Source organism: Panulirus ornatus, chromosome 10 (genome assembly GCF_036320965.1).
Source record: "Panulirus ornatus isolate Po-2019 chromosome 10, ASM3632096v1, whole genome shotgun sequence".
Classification (NCBI taxonomy): Eukaryota; Metazoa; Arthropoda; class Malacostraca; order Decapoda; family Palinuridae; genus Panulirus; species Panulirus ornatus.
This window is the reverse complement of record NC_092233.1, coordinates 1,739,830-1,754,924: the sequence shown is the minus strand read 5'-3', so window position 1 is coordinate 1,754,924 and position 15,095 is coordinate 1,739,830. Positions and strand designations below refer to the sequence as shown.

The 15,095-nt window shown below is 43.4% G+C and overlaps 1 protein-coding gene across 2 annotated transcripts in view; it reads left to right on the top strand.

The window, feature by feature from the left end:
- The window catches only part of nau (myogenic-determination protein nautilus), a 242,458-nt gene that overhangs the window by 82,053 nt on the left and 145,310 nt on the right, over positions 1 to 15,095 (top strand). The window lies entirely within an intron of this gene.

The following is a 15,095-nucleotide window of genomic DNA, read 5'->3' as shown; positions in this document are numbered from 1 at the left end:
CCCTCCTTTCACCCTCCTGCATGTTCAGGCCCCGATCACACAAAATCTTTTTCACTCCATCTTTCCACCTCCAATTTGGTCTCCCACTTCTCCTCGTTCCCTCCACCTCCGACACATATATCCTCTTGGTCAATCTTTCCTCACTCATTCTCTCCATGTGTCCAAACCATTTCAAAACACCCTCTTCTGCTCTCTCAACCACGCTCTTTTTATTTCCACACATCTCTCTTAGCCTTATGTTACTTACTCGATCAAACCACCTCACACCACACATTGTCCTCAAACATCTCATTTCCAGCACATCCACCCTCCTGCGCACAACTCTATCCATAGCCCACGCCTCGCAACCATACAACATTGTTGGAACCACTATTCCTTCAAACATACCCATTTTTGCTTTCCGAGATAATGTTTTCGACTTCCACACATTCTTCAAGGCTCCCAGGATTTTCGCCCCCTCCCCCACCCTATGATTCACTTCCGCTTCCATTGTTCCATCCGCTGCCAGATCCACTCCCATATATCTAAAACACTTTACTTCCTGCAGTTTTTCTCCATTCAAACTTACTTCCCAATTAACTTGACCCTCAACCCTACTGTACCTAATAACCTTGCTCTTATTCACATTTACTCTTAACTTTCTTCTTTCACACACTTTACCAAACTCAGTCACCAGCTTCTGCAGTTTCCCACATGAATCAGCCACCAGCGCTGTATCATCAGCGAACAACAACTGACTCACTTCCCAAGCTCTCTCATTCACAACAGACTTCATTCTTGCCCCTCTTTCCAAAACTCTTGCATTCACCTCCCTAACAACCCCATCCATAAACAAATTAAACAACCATGGAGACATCACACATCCCTGCCGCAAACCTACATTCACTGAGAACCAATCACTTTCCTCTCTTCCTACACGTACACATGCCTTACATCCTCGATAAAAACTTTTCACTGCTTCTAACAACTTGCCTCCCACACCATATATTCTTAATACCTTCCACAGAGCATCTCTATCAACTCTATCATATGCCTTCTCCAGATCCATAAATGCTACATACAAATCCATTTGCTTTTCTAAGTATTTCTCACATACATTCTTCAAAGCAAACACCTGATCCACACATCCTCTACCACTTCTGAAACCACACTGCTCTTCCCCAATCTGATGGTCTGTACATGCCTTCACCCTATCAATCAATATATATATATATGTTTTGGACAATCACATGTTTACCTAATGGTGTCCTAGCTTCGTCTCTTCAATGTATATCAACTGACTGTTATATTTCTCTCTTGTGTCTCCCCTGATGATGTGATTATTACACGTATATATATATATATATATATATATATATATATATATATATATATATATATATATATATATATATATATATATATATATATATATATATATATATATTATTTTTTCATACTATTCACCATTTCCCGCGTCAGCAAGGTAGCGTTAAGAACAGAGGACTGAGTCCTTGAGGGAATATCCTCACTTGGCCCCCTCCTCTGTTCCTTCATTAGGAAAAACTAAAAACGAGAGGGGAGGATTTCCAGCCCCCCGCTCCCTTCCCTTTTAGTCGCCTTCTACAACACACAGGGAATACGTGGGAAGTATTCTTTCTCCCCTATCCCCAAGGATATAAATATATATATATATATATATATATATATATATATATATATATATATATATATATATATATATATATATATATATATATATATATATATATATATATATATGTGTGTGTGTGTATATACATATATAAAGCTTATTGATACAGTGGTTAAATTGATGAGAACTACTATTTGACGTTTGTGTAAATAAATTAAACATTTCCTTTTTCCATAGCCAGAGGTTGAACTATTACGTGACATTCATTTTTCATTTCATTTCAAGCTAGAAGTTTCAGTTTTCTAAATTGTTTCTTACATTTTTTCATATGTATATATATGTATGTGTGTGTATGTGTATATATGCGTGTGTGTGTGCATGTGTGTGTATGTGTGTATATATATGTATATTATCCCTGGGGATAGGGGTGAAAGAATACTTCCCACGCATTCCTCGCGTGTCGTAGAAAGCGACTAGAGGGGACGGGAGCGGGGGGCCAGAAATCGTCCCCTCCTTGTATTTTTTTTTTTTTTAACTTTCTAAGAATGGGAAACAGAAGAAGGAGTCACGCGGGGAGTGCTCATCCTCCTCGAAGGTTCAGATTGGGGTGCCTAAATGTGTGTGGATGTAACCAAGATGTGAAAAAAGGAGAGATAGGTAGTATGTTTGAGGAAAGGAACCTGGATGTTTTGGCTCTGAGTGAAACGAAGCTCAAGGGTAAAGGGAAGAGTGGTTTGGGAATGTCTTGGGAGTAAAGTCAGGGGTTAGTGAGAGGACAAGAGCAAGGGAAGGAGTAGCAGTACTCCTGAAACAGGAGTTGTGGGAGTATGTGATAGAATGTAAGAAAGTAAATTCTCGATTAATATGGGTAAAACTGAAAGTTGATGGTGAGAGATGGGTGATTATTGGTGCATATGCACCTGGGCATGAGAAGAAAGATCATGAGAGGCAAGTGTTTTGGGAGCAGCTGAATGAGTGCGTTAGTGGTTTTGATGCACGAGACCGGGTTATAGTGATGGGTGATTTGAATGCAAAGGTGAGTAATGTGGCAGTTGAGGGAATAATTGGTATACATGGGGTGTTCAGTGTTGTAAATGGAAATGGTGAAGAGCTTGTAGATTTATGTGCTGAAAAAGGACTGATGATTGGGAATACCTGGTTTAAAAAGCGAGATATACATAAGTATACTTATGTAAGTAGGAAAGATGGCCAGAGAGCGTTATTGGATTACGTGTTAATTGACAGGCGCGCGAGAGACTTTTGGATGTTAATGTGCTGAGAGGTGCAACTGGAGGGATGTCTGATCATTATCTTGTGGAGGCTAAGGTGAAGATTTGTATGGGTTTTCAGAAAAGAAGAGTGAATGTTGGGGTGAAGAGGGTGGTGAGAGTAAGTGAGCTTGGGAAGGAGACTTGTGTGAGGAAGTACCAGGAGAGACTGAGTACAGAATGGAAAAAGGTGAGAACAATGGAAGTAAGGGGAGTGGGGGAGGAATGGGATGTATTTAGGGAATCAGTGATGGATTGCGCAAAAGATGCTTGTGGCATGAGAAGAGTGGGAGGTGGGTTGATTAGAAAGGGTAGTGAGTGGTGGGATGAAGAAGTAAGAGTATTAGTGAAAGAGAAGAGAGAGGCATTTGGACGATTTTTGCACGGAAAAAATGCAATTGAGTGGGAGACGTATAAAAGAAAGAGACAGGAGGTCAAAGAGAAAGGTGCAAGAGGTGAAAAAAAGGGCAAATGAGAGTTGGGGTGAGAGAGTATCATTAAATTTTAAGGAGAATAAAAAGATGTTCTGGAAGGAGGTAAATAAAGTGCGGAAGACAAGGGAGCAAATGGGAACTTCAGTGAAGGGCGCAAATGGGGAGGTGATAACAAGTAGTGGTGATGTGAGAAGGAGATGGAGTGAGTATTTTGAAGGTTTGTTGAATGTGTTTGATGATAGAGTGGCAGATATAGGGTGTTTTGGTCGAGGTGGTGTGCAAAGTGAGAGGGTTAGGGAAAATGATTTGGTAAACAGAGAAGAGGTAGTGAAAGCTTTGCGGAAGATGAAAGCCGGCAAGGCAGCGGGTTTGGATGGTATTGCAGTGGAATTTATTAAAAAAGGGGGTGACTGTATTGTTGACTGGTTGGTAAGGTTATTTAATGTATGTATGACTCATGGTGAGGTGCCTGAGGATTGGCGGAATGCGTGCATAGTGCCATTGTACAAAGGCAAAGGGGATAAGAGTGAGTGCTCAAATTACAGAGGTATAAGTTTGTTGAGTATTCCTGGTAAATTATATGGGAGGGTATTGATTGAGAGGGTGAAGGCATGTACAGAGCATCAGATTGGGGAAGAGCAGTGTGGTTTCAGAAGTGGTAGAGGATGTGTGGATCAGGTGTTTGCTTTGAAGAATGTATGTGAGAAATACTTAGAAAAGCAAATGGATTTGTATGTAGCATTTATGGATCTGGAGAAGGCATATGATAGAGTTGATAGAGATGCTCTGTGGAAGGTATTAAGAATATATGGTGTGGGAGGCAAGTTGTTAGAAGCAGTGAAAAGTTTTTATCGAGGATGTAAGGCATGTGTACGTGTAGGAAGAGAGGAAAGTGATTGGTTCTCAGTGAATGTAGGTTTGCGGCAGGGGTGTGTGATGTCTCCATGGTTGTTTAATTTGTTTATGGATGGGGTTGTTAGGGAGGTAAATGCAAGAGTTTTTGGAAAGAGGGGCAAGTATGAAGTCTGTTGGGGATGCGAGAGCTTGGGAAGTGAGTCAGTTGTTGTTCGCTGATGATACAGCGCTGGTGGCTGATTCATGTGAGAAACTGCAGAAGCTGGTGACTGAGTTTGGTAAAGTTTGTGGAAGAAGAAAGTTAAGGGTAAATGTGAATAAGAGCAAGGTTATTAGGTACAGTAGGGTTGAGGGTCAAGTCAATTGGGAGGTGAGTTTGAATGGAGAAAAACTGGAGGAAGTGAAGTGTTTTCGATATCTGGGAGTGGATCTGGCAGCGGATGGAACCATGGAAGCGGAAGTGGATCATAGGGTGGGGGAGGGGGCGAAAATCCTGGGGGCCTTGAAGAATGTGTGGAAGTCGAGAACATTATCTCGGAAAGCAAAAATGGGTATGTTTGAAGGAATAGTGGTTCCCACAATGTTGTATGGTTGCGAGGCGTGGGCTATGGATAGAGTTGTGCGCAGGAGGATGGATGTGCTGGAAATGAGATGTTTGAGGACAATGTGTGGTGTGAGGTGGTTTGATCGAGTGAGTAACGTAAGGGTAAGAGAGATGTGTGGAAATAAAAAGAGCGTTGTTGAGAGAGCAGAAGAGGGTGTTTTGAAGTGGTTTGGGCACATGGAGAGGATGAGTGAGGAAAGATTGACCAAGAGGATATATGTGTCGGAGGTGGAGGGAACAAGGAGAAGAGGGAGACCAAATTGGAGGTGGAAAGATGGAGTGAAAAAGATTTTGTGTGATCGGGGCCTGAACATGCAGTAGGGTGAAAGGAGGGCAAGGAATAGAGTGAATTGGAGCGATGTGGTATACCGGGGTTGACGTGCTGTCAGTGGATTGAATCAAGGCATGTGAAGCGTCTGGGGTAAACCATGGAAAGCTGTGTAGGTATGTATATTTGCGTGTGTGGACGTATGTATATACATGTGTATGGGGGGGGGGGGGGTTGGGCCATTTCTTTCGTCTGTTTCCTTGCGCTACCTCGCAAACGCGGGAGACAGCGACAAAGTATAAAAAAAAAAAAAAAAAAAAAAAAAAAAAAAAAAAAAAAATATATATATATATATATATATATATATATATATATATATATATATATATATATATATATATATATATATATATATATATGCACACGTGCGGCCATGTAAATAGATATCAGTGTGTTAGGCTAGAGACAGGATGGTCGAGATCATCCCTGTGAGGTCCTTTAGGAAGTCAGCGTTACATTGATGGTGACGGTCTGGTGGATGGCTAGCTGGCACAGATCGTTGTCTCTGTAAGAAGGGCATATACGACAAGTTTGATGTGGTGTGAGCCTTCTAACGTATCTCGTGACGAGATCTATGATATAATCTTTACACTTACAATTATTTATCCATTTTCCTTGAAATACAATCCTATTAAATTGTCAGTATGCAGTAGCACAGAAGGTACCAGCTTCTAGTATATATAAATTTCACCGTTGCTGTTTATGGCAAAATTGTTGTTTATGTTGCATTCTGAGGAAGGCGAAGTCTTCGATAAACATGTTTCAGGAATTTATCGAAGCGTGCAGCTATGGCGGCAACGTAAGTCAAGTTTATCACCAATAATTCTGGCGAGCTTTCGGGATCTTTACACCTCTGCCTGACGTGTGGCAAGAATACAGTCTTTGTTGTCAGGGAGGTGTTGGATGGAGCTGTAGGTGGCGTAGCAGGTGAGTAATGGAAGGAAAAGAAGTAAATCTGGTGTGGAGCTGTATGAAGTGGGCCACTCTTACGTTATGCCTGGTACTTGAGGTGTAGATGTGGGTCACCTGCACACCAATGTCTTGTACTAGCACAGGTGGAGACACCCTTGCCATCCACTACCTACAGTAGAAGGGTCCTCAGCAGCTGGTACTGACCCACTGATCAGCACCACAGCCACGCCCGCCGTCTGCCACCACCGCACAAGCCAGCTCTCATACAGTCGGTCATCTTTACTTCACGTACACCAGCAGCAGCAGCCGTAAAAGGTTGACAGGCATCATATAACAGCCCGGTCCTGTGTGACCGTCCAGCTTTTAACTCAAAGCATATCAGCTTCCTTGTCTTTATCCCTCAGATGTCTTGCCTCACCATGACTGTGCCAAGCGGGGGTGCCCGGGGTGTGGGAACGTGGCCGGGATGCTCAGGTAGAGAGGACGCAGGTGGGGGGGGGGAGGCTCAGGTAATGGGGGATCAGTTGTGGGATCATTACTTTTCTTGATCTATATAAGTGGTTCATCTTGTGGTATGGAGTGTACACTCCAGTGAGAACGTCACGAATAATCATGAACAAGTGTACAAGCACCACGTAAGATGATCATGAACAAGTGTACAAGCACCACGTAAGATGATCATGAACAAGTGTACAAGCACCACGTAAGATGATCATGAACAAGTGTACAAGCACCGCGTAAGATGATCATGAACAAGTGTACAAGCACCACGTAAGATGATCATGAACAAGTGTACAAGCACCGCGTAAGATGATCATGAACAAGTGTACAAACACCACGTAAGATAGCTTAGTTTTATCTTGATTATGACATGTGGTATGTCAACTACATAATCACCCTGACTCAATCAACGTATAACTAACATTATCAAGACCACTTAACTATCATTATCATGACCTTCCCGTTATTTCAACCGTGTATTTTGAGCTGAATGGCTGCCTGAATTCTATCATTGATCATTTTCATGATCATCATTACACACATGTTAGTTTATACGTCATTCTCCACATGCAGAGGTCATCCAGCGTTACTATTCTGAAAATTCCAAGAAATGTAATCCGTCCTGTAGTGAGTGCAGCCACTTCACAATCTTCAGTCCCTCTAAAATTTCGGAGTTAGTCTTCCCTGGGGAGTTGATCTCTGGGGAGTTAGTCTTCCCTGGGGAGTTGATCTTTGGGGAGTTAGTCTTCCCTGGGAGTTGATCTTTGGGGAGTTAGTCTTCCCTGGGAGTTGAGAGTGAATCATATGCGATTAATGATAATATTTGATTGCCAGGACGACAGTGTTTTATATTCATTATGAAAAGATAAGTTGCATCCCTCAAGACCCGAGCCAGTACAGGGCGATCGCATCCTCGCCACTCACACCAAGTTATAGTAATCACGTTAACTTACGTGTATATCATTAATCATTACTGACGCCTCGAGAATAAATCACCTGAATTATGGCCAACGCGATGATTCCTGGCGCCATCACATAGTCTATTGCCCTTAATATAATCCCAGACTCTCTCTCTCTCTCTCTCTCTCTCTCTCTCTCTCTCTCTCTCTCTCTCTCTCTCTCTCTCTCTCTCTCTCTCTCTCTCTCTCCCTAGCCCCACACCTCAGCTTGGGTGGCCACAACCAAGACGTCTCTATCGTGTTAGTGCCTATCGTCCAGCGGTCCAGCGAGGCAACCCCTGCCCGACGCCCGTCTACCATCGTCAGGCTTTGAGGCTCCAGTCGCTTGTAGTATGGTTGTGCCAGGTCGTCTGCTGCAGTGTGGTGTTGTCAGGAGTTGGTCATCTCCTGTAGTATGGACGCGTCAAGGTCAGGTCGTCTGCTACAGACAGAGTCATGCCTGGGGATCAAATGGGTACTATCAAGTAGTCAACGTGAATATTGTTGTCAGTAAGATTATCATGAAGTGTGACATGTGGCCTCCTTTGGTCAGAGACCAGCATGATGAAGTCTTATGTCTGCGACACAAACATTCTCTTGTCTTCCTCACTCAGTCAACACTCAGACTTTCCTCACGGAGGCATATCTAAGTTTCCTGTGTGATGTGGCCGCCACCAGGGCTCCCGATACTGCTGATCTGTGTGATGTGGCCGCCACTAGGGCTCCCGATACTGCTGATCTTATCCAGCGGGAGTCGACGTCACTTGGATATTTTTTATTCTTTTTCGGAAGTGTCGGGAAGGCGTCGGTCAGGCTGTCATGTTCGTAATGCTTCGTTTGATCATGACTTTGGCTTCAGTCATGGCTGAATATAAGTTACATGAGCTGGTGTTCGGTTTTCCTGTTAAGATACGCAATAAACGCTCAATATATCAGTATACATACGAAAAAAAAAATCATTTCTGGTATAAAAAGATTTCATGAACTTTAGATACATATAAATATGAGTATTTCATTTGTATTTAGGTCCGTTTGCCAACAATAACGACAGTGTGCGTCAGGTTGCCCAAGATTATGGGTGTATAAACGAGACAATGACCTCAATATACGACTCCACACAGCAAGCAGAAGCCACTGCCAGGCTGCTCGTCGCATTTCAGGGGAAGGTGAAGCCAGTGACGCAGGAATGAGTTACGACGCGGCAGGATTTCATGTGTGGACCAAATGTTGCTGGCGGGAAAGGGGGTGGGGGGAGTGGGCAAAAAGTGGGTGTGGGGAGAGGGCGGTCTCTCTCTCTCTCTCTCTCTCTCTCTCTCTCTCTCTCTCTCTCTCTCTCTCTCTCTCTCTCTCTCTCTCTTCCACATCTTCAACATATCATTCGACAACGTGTGTTCCCTCTGTCCCCCTGCCCGACGCCCTGTACCCCCTTCCCTCTGAGTCACTCATTCATTATTCTCCTGGTCACACCTCCTAACTTACCTGACCTGACCTGTTCTGTTGGTCTGATCATTCTAGCTGTTGGATGATGTTTTTGTCGGTGTGAATCATCATGAGGCATGATGTGCCATAATCTATCTTATGATGCGAGTTTGTGTTCTGCATGTGTGTATGTGTGTATGTGTTTGTGTGTATGTGTATGTATATATGTGTGTATGTGTATATATGTGTGTATGTGTATGTGTGTATATGTATGTGTACGTGTGTATGTGTATGTGTGTATGTGTATGTGTATGTGTGTATGTGTGCATGTGTATGTGCGTATGTGTGTATGTGTGTATGTGTGTATGTGTATGTGTGTATGTGTGCATGTGTATATGTGTATGTATATGCGTGTATGTGTATGGGTGTATGTGTATGTGTGAATGTGTATGTGTGTATATGTATGTGTGCAGGTGTGTATGTATATGTGTGTATGTGTGTATGTGTATGTGTGCATATGCATGTGTGTATGAGTGTATGTGTATGTGTGTATGTGTATGTGTGTATGTGTATGTATGCATTTGTGTACGTATAATGTTATGTGTGTATGTGTATGTGTGTATATGTGCATGTGTGTCTGTGTGTGTGTATGTGTGTGCATGTGTGTATGTGTATATGTTATGTGTGTATGTGAGTATGTGTGTGTATGTGTATGTGTGTATGGGAGTATGTGTATGTGTAGTGTGTGTGTGTGTGTGTGTGTGTGTATGTGTAGTGTGTGTGTGTGTGTGTGTGTGTGTGTGTGTGTGTGTGGTGTGTGTGTGTGTGTGTGTGTGTGTATGTGTGTGTGTGTGTGTGTGTGTGTGTGTGTGTGTGTGTGTGTGTGTGTGTGTGTGTGTGTGTGTGTGTGTGTGTGTGTATGTGTAGTGTATGTGTGTGTGTGTGTGTGTGTGTGTGTGTGTGTGTGTGTGTATGTGTAGTGTGTGTGTGTGTGTGTGTGTGTGTGTGTGTATGTGTAGTGTGTGTGTGTGTGTGTGTGTGGTGGGAGGGGTTACATTCGGGGGTTCTTGCTAGAATCCTTTTTCTTATATTATATATTCTGTTATACTTAACCGCCGTCTCCCGCGTTAGCGAGGTAGTAAAAGGAAACAGACGAGAAATGGCCCAACCCACCCACATATACATGTATGTACATAAACATATGCATTTCACCGTATACATACAAATACACATATACATACACAGACATATACATATATACACATGTACATATTCATACTTGCTGCCTTCATCCATTGCCGTCGCCACCCGCCACACACGAAATAGCGTCCCCGCCCCCACTCCAGCGAGGTAGCGCCAGGAACAGACAAAAAAGTCCATATTCGCTCACATTCAGTCTCTAGCTGTCATGTGTAATGCACCGAAACCACAGCTCCCTTTCCACATCCAGGCCCCACAGAACTTTCCATGGTCTACCCCAGACACTTTACATGCCCTGGTTCAGTCCATTGACAGCACGTCGACCCCGGTATACCACGTCGTTCCAATTCACTCTATTCCTTGCACACCTTTCACCCTCCTGCATGTTCAGGCCCGATCACTCAAAATCTTTTTCACTCCATCCTTCCTCCTCCAATTTGGTCTCCCGCTTCTCCTTCTTCCTTCCACCTCTGACACACATATCCTCTTTGTCAATCTTTCCTCAATCATCATCTCCATGTGTCCAAACCATTTCAACACACCCTCTTTTGCTCTCTCAACCACACTCTTTATATTACCACACATCTCTCTTACCCTTTCATTACTTACTCGATCAAACCACCTCACACCACATATTGTCCTCAAACATCTCATTTTCAACACATCCACCCTCCTCCGCACAACACTATCTATAGCCCATGCCTCACAACCATATTTACTCTCAGCTTTCTTCTTTCACACACACTTTACCAAACTCAGTTACCAGTTTCTGCAGTTTCTCACCCGAATCAGCCACAAGCGTTGTATCATCAGCGAACAACAACTGATTCACTTCCCAAGACTGCATACTTGCCCCTCTCTCCAAAACTCTTGCATTCACCTCCCTAACAACCCCATCCATAAACAAATTAAGCAACCTTTTTCTTGTAAACATAATTTTTTCCCCCTGTAAGTGTCCAGTGTTGCCTGCCCTCCTCTCCTATCTCACCATCTGTTTGTACACTTCCTTACGTTCTCCGTACACCTTACGTCCCTCCGTACACTTTATGTCACTCCGTACACTTCCTTATGTCTCTCCGTACACTTTATGTCCCTTCGTACACCTTGATACGTCTCTCCGTACATTTTGTGTCCCTCCGTATTCCTCCTTGCATCTCTCCGTACACTTTGCGTTCCTCCGTACACCTCTTTACGTCCCTCCGTACACTTCTCTTTTCCTCTTGCTCTGAACTTCCTGTCTCATTCCTCACAGTTCTGGTGCCATTATTGCCACATGTCTGCGGACGTTCTCCCGATCATAATGGCTGGCTCCCCAGGTGGGCAGCTGCACCTGACGATTGTGGTATTTCATCAGGCAGGTCAACCGCCCTTCCGTCTCCACTCTCCTCCTTACTGTCCAAATCTCGTGTTTCTAATGATGATTGTGGTACGACAGCCGGCGCATGAGATCAACTTGCACTCATGCGCCTGCCACAGCTCTGTGCGTTTTCCCTCATATGGTACCGACGGTCTGGCTTGGCAAGCTCTTCCCCAGGTGTATAATCTTCCATATTCCAGACTTGAAGTTAATTACTCGTTTAAACGATCACTGCTGCACTCTCTTTAGATCTCTCCAGGATATCCATTCTCTCTTGCACCATATCCCTCTTGCTTCGCATCCTTGTTTCTTCATACCGCTATATCAATCTCATGCCTCTTGCTTCGCAGTCTATGTTGCTCCGGATTACTCGGAGGGGAGGGGCGGAGCAGACGACACGCTGCGCCGCCCATGGTCACAGGAAAGAGAGATAGATACAGAGAGAGAGAGAGAGAGAGAGAGAGAGAGAGAGAGAGAGAGAGAGAGAGAGAGAGAGAGAGAGAGAGAGAGAGAGAGGACATGCTTCTCCGCCCCTTTTCGCGGGGAAGGGGTGAGGCAGAAGATGTGATGCGGAGTCCAAGTCACCAGGAGGAAAGGGACGGGAAAAAGGATATGTCCCTCCTCCGTGAGTCACACCAGGAGGGAGCGGGCTGGACAACGGATATGTTGCCCCGCCTCTGGTCACTAGGACGGGAGGGGACGGGCAGAAGAGGTTGTGGTTGTGTAGTACACGGAAGCATGACAGTGCTGTCACCTCCCTCCTCATACAGTGCAGAACAGATAGATAGTTACATAAGTCTGTCTACTCTGGATCTATCTCATGTTGCCGGTCCCGTCTGGCTCCAGGGACGCCAAATTTGGATGTATAAGTAAAACTAAACATGTTATCAACCATGACACTTACTGCTATATGTTTAGTGACGGTCGTCCAGGGTGAGCTGGGCCACCTCTGAGTGTCAGCCCCTCAACTTGAGCTACACATATGTTTACTCCTGAACCTTGTCTGCCACACTTGACATGAATATTGAAGAATTGTTTACGCATAGTCTACCACACTGCCTGGACATGTTCACTTGTCTCACGTCAATCAGAAATTTCAATTAAAGCCTCTCAAGGTACTTTTTAGTCAAGTGTTCAAGTCACCTGTGAATCCCCTCCAGACATCTTGTATTACATATCCAAATGTAAACTCCTTCCTGGAAACTGGGTTATGGCCTTTCCTCTATATGGTGGATAGTGGAAAGAAAGCTGAGGTGACAGATGAAAGGTTTGTTTAAAATGGAAAAGATGATTAAACTGTATATGGTGTAAGGTATTTGATGCATGTGGGGATATTATGAAAGTGTGTTTCACTTGTGCCTTATTTATTACCCACTCCAGACAGAGGATGCAGGTGTGGATCATTCTCTCTCTCTCTCTCTCTCTCTCTCTCTCTCTCTCTCTCTCTCTCTCTCTCTCTCTCTCTCTCTCTCTCTCTCTCTCTCTCTCTCTCTCTCTCTCTCTCTCTCTCTCTCTCTCTCTCTCTCTCTCTCTCTCTCTTTGTTGCATAGATTCAACAAGGTCAATAGATAAAGATTCTTTACGGTCCCGACAGTGCTGCCAACGAGAGGACAATGGGCTAAAACTTAAAGGTCAACAACATTGCAACATCCCTCCACATCGGAAGTAATATAGACAAAGCAAGTCGCGAGGCTGGAGCTCAAACTTTATTCTTATTATTGTCTTTACAATAAAATGTGAAGGGATTCATGTCTTTAATGATGGGTAGCGTGACGTATTCACATTCATTCTAAATTCTGACTTTCCGATAATAGTTTCCCTCACGCATATTATTCCTGCAAGGTATTTTTTCCTTTTTTTTTTTTTTTTTTTGTCTACCAATTTCCGTCCGGAATACTCCCGAAGAGAGTGGAAGTTGGGGAGGAGCCCTTGCTTTGCTATCCAGTTCATTTAGTGCTTGTAAGGGAATGCATCTTTTTCAACAGTGTTAAGGCCGGACCGCCTCGCCTGGGCCTTGGGTCTGCGTACCTATGTAACTCTTTTTCTCAGACTGAGCGAGACTCGTCACCCTGGAATATATAGTGATGCTGGGTCTTGGCACCCGACCTCTTGGTTTTTTTCTTTCATTTTAGTCTTACGTCAATTGAACATCAGTGTATTAACTGAACCCTGGAGACCATAATACATAGGTGGGCACCAACAATCCCACTGTTAACATTACACTATCTACCGCAAGAACGAAATTGATTTGAAAAACAAAATAAGCCGAGACTACGGATGATCAACACGTTCCTGACTGATCGTTAACACTGCCAATCATTGGTGGAAAAAAACACCATTGTATGAATGGTTTGCAGTAAGTATTGTGCAGCAAACAATTCTTATCCGTAAACCATAATTACTGACCAGTAAATGAGGACTTTGCAGCAAACTATAGATATTGAACAGAAAACAACAAGTACTTAGCGGCCATCAACAAACACCTAGCAGCAAACAAATACTGATTGACAAGAACACACACTTAATAATAGCTAACAAGAACAGAACAGTGAACAACTGCTGAGTGATAAACGCAAAGTATTTGGAAGTAAAGAAGAAGAACTAAACAATAACAAGTAATGAATAGTAAACATCAAGTGCTAACAGTAAACAACAAGTACTGAATAGTAAACAACAAGAACTAATAGTAAACAACAAGTACTGAATAGTAAACTACACATGCTGGGCGATGAGCAAAAAGTAATTAGATTTAACAATAAGACTGAGCTGTAAACAACAAGCACTGAGTGGTAGGCAAGAAGTACTTAACAGAAAACAACAAGCACTGAGTAAACAACAGTTGTTGAGCCTTAAACAAGTACTAAGAAGTAAACAAAGAGTACTAGAAGTAAACAACAAGTACTGATTATGTAAAAAATCTATTGAAGCGTTGACCAGTTCCCAGATCTACTTCGCAGTAAACAAAAAGCACTTAGAAGTAAGAAAAATACACTGAGCAATAGATAACCAGTATTTAGCAGCAAACAACAAGCACTGATCAATAGAAAACTAGTATTTAGAAGTAAACAAAAAGCACTGGAGAGGTGATGACTAGAATATAGCAGTAAACAACAAGTACTGAGCAGTAGATGATGAATTGAATTTACCATTGAAGAAAAGACGTCGAACAATACACAATAAACATTTTTTTTTTATTATACTTTGTCGCTGTCTCCCGCGTTTGCGAGGTAGCGCAAGGAAACAGACGAAAGAAATGGCCCAATCCCCCCCCCCCACACATGTATATACATACGTCCACACACGCAAATATACATACCTACACAGCTTTCCATGCTTTACCCCAGACGCTTCACATGCCCTGATTCAATCCACTGACAGCACGTCAACCCCGGTATACCACATCGCTCCAATTCACTCTATTCCTTGCCCTCCTTTCACCCTCCTGCATGTTCAGGCCCCGATCACACAAAATCTTTTTCACTCCATCCTTCCACCTCCAATTTGGTCTCCCTCTTCTCCTCGTTCCCTCCACCTCCGACATATATATCCTCTTGGTCAATCTTTCCTCACTCATTCTCTCCATGTGCCCAAACCACTTCAAAACACCCTCTTCTGCTCTCTCAACCACGCTCTTTTTATTTCCACA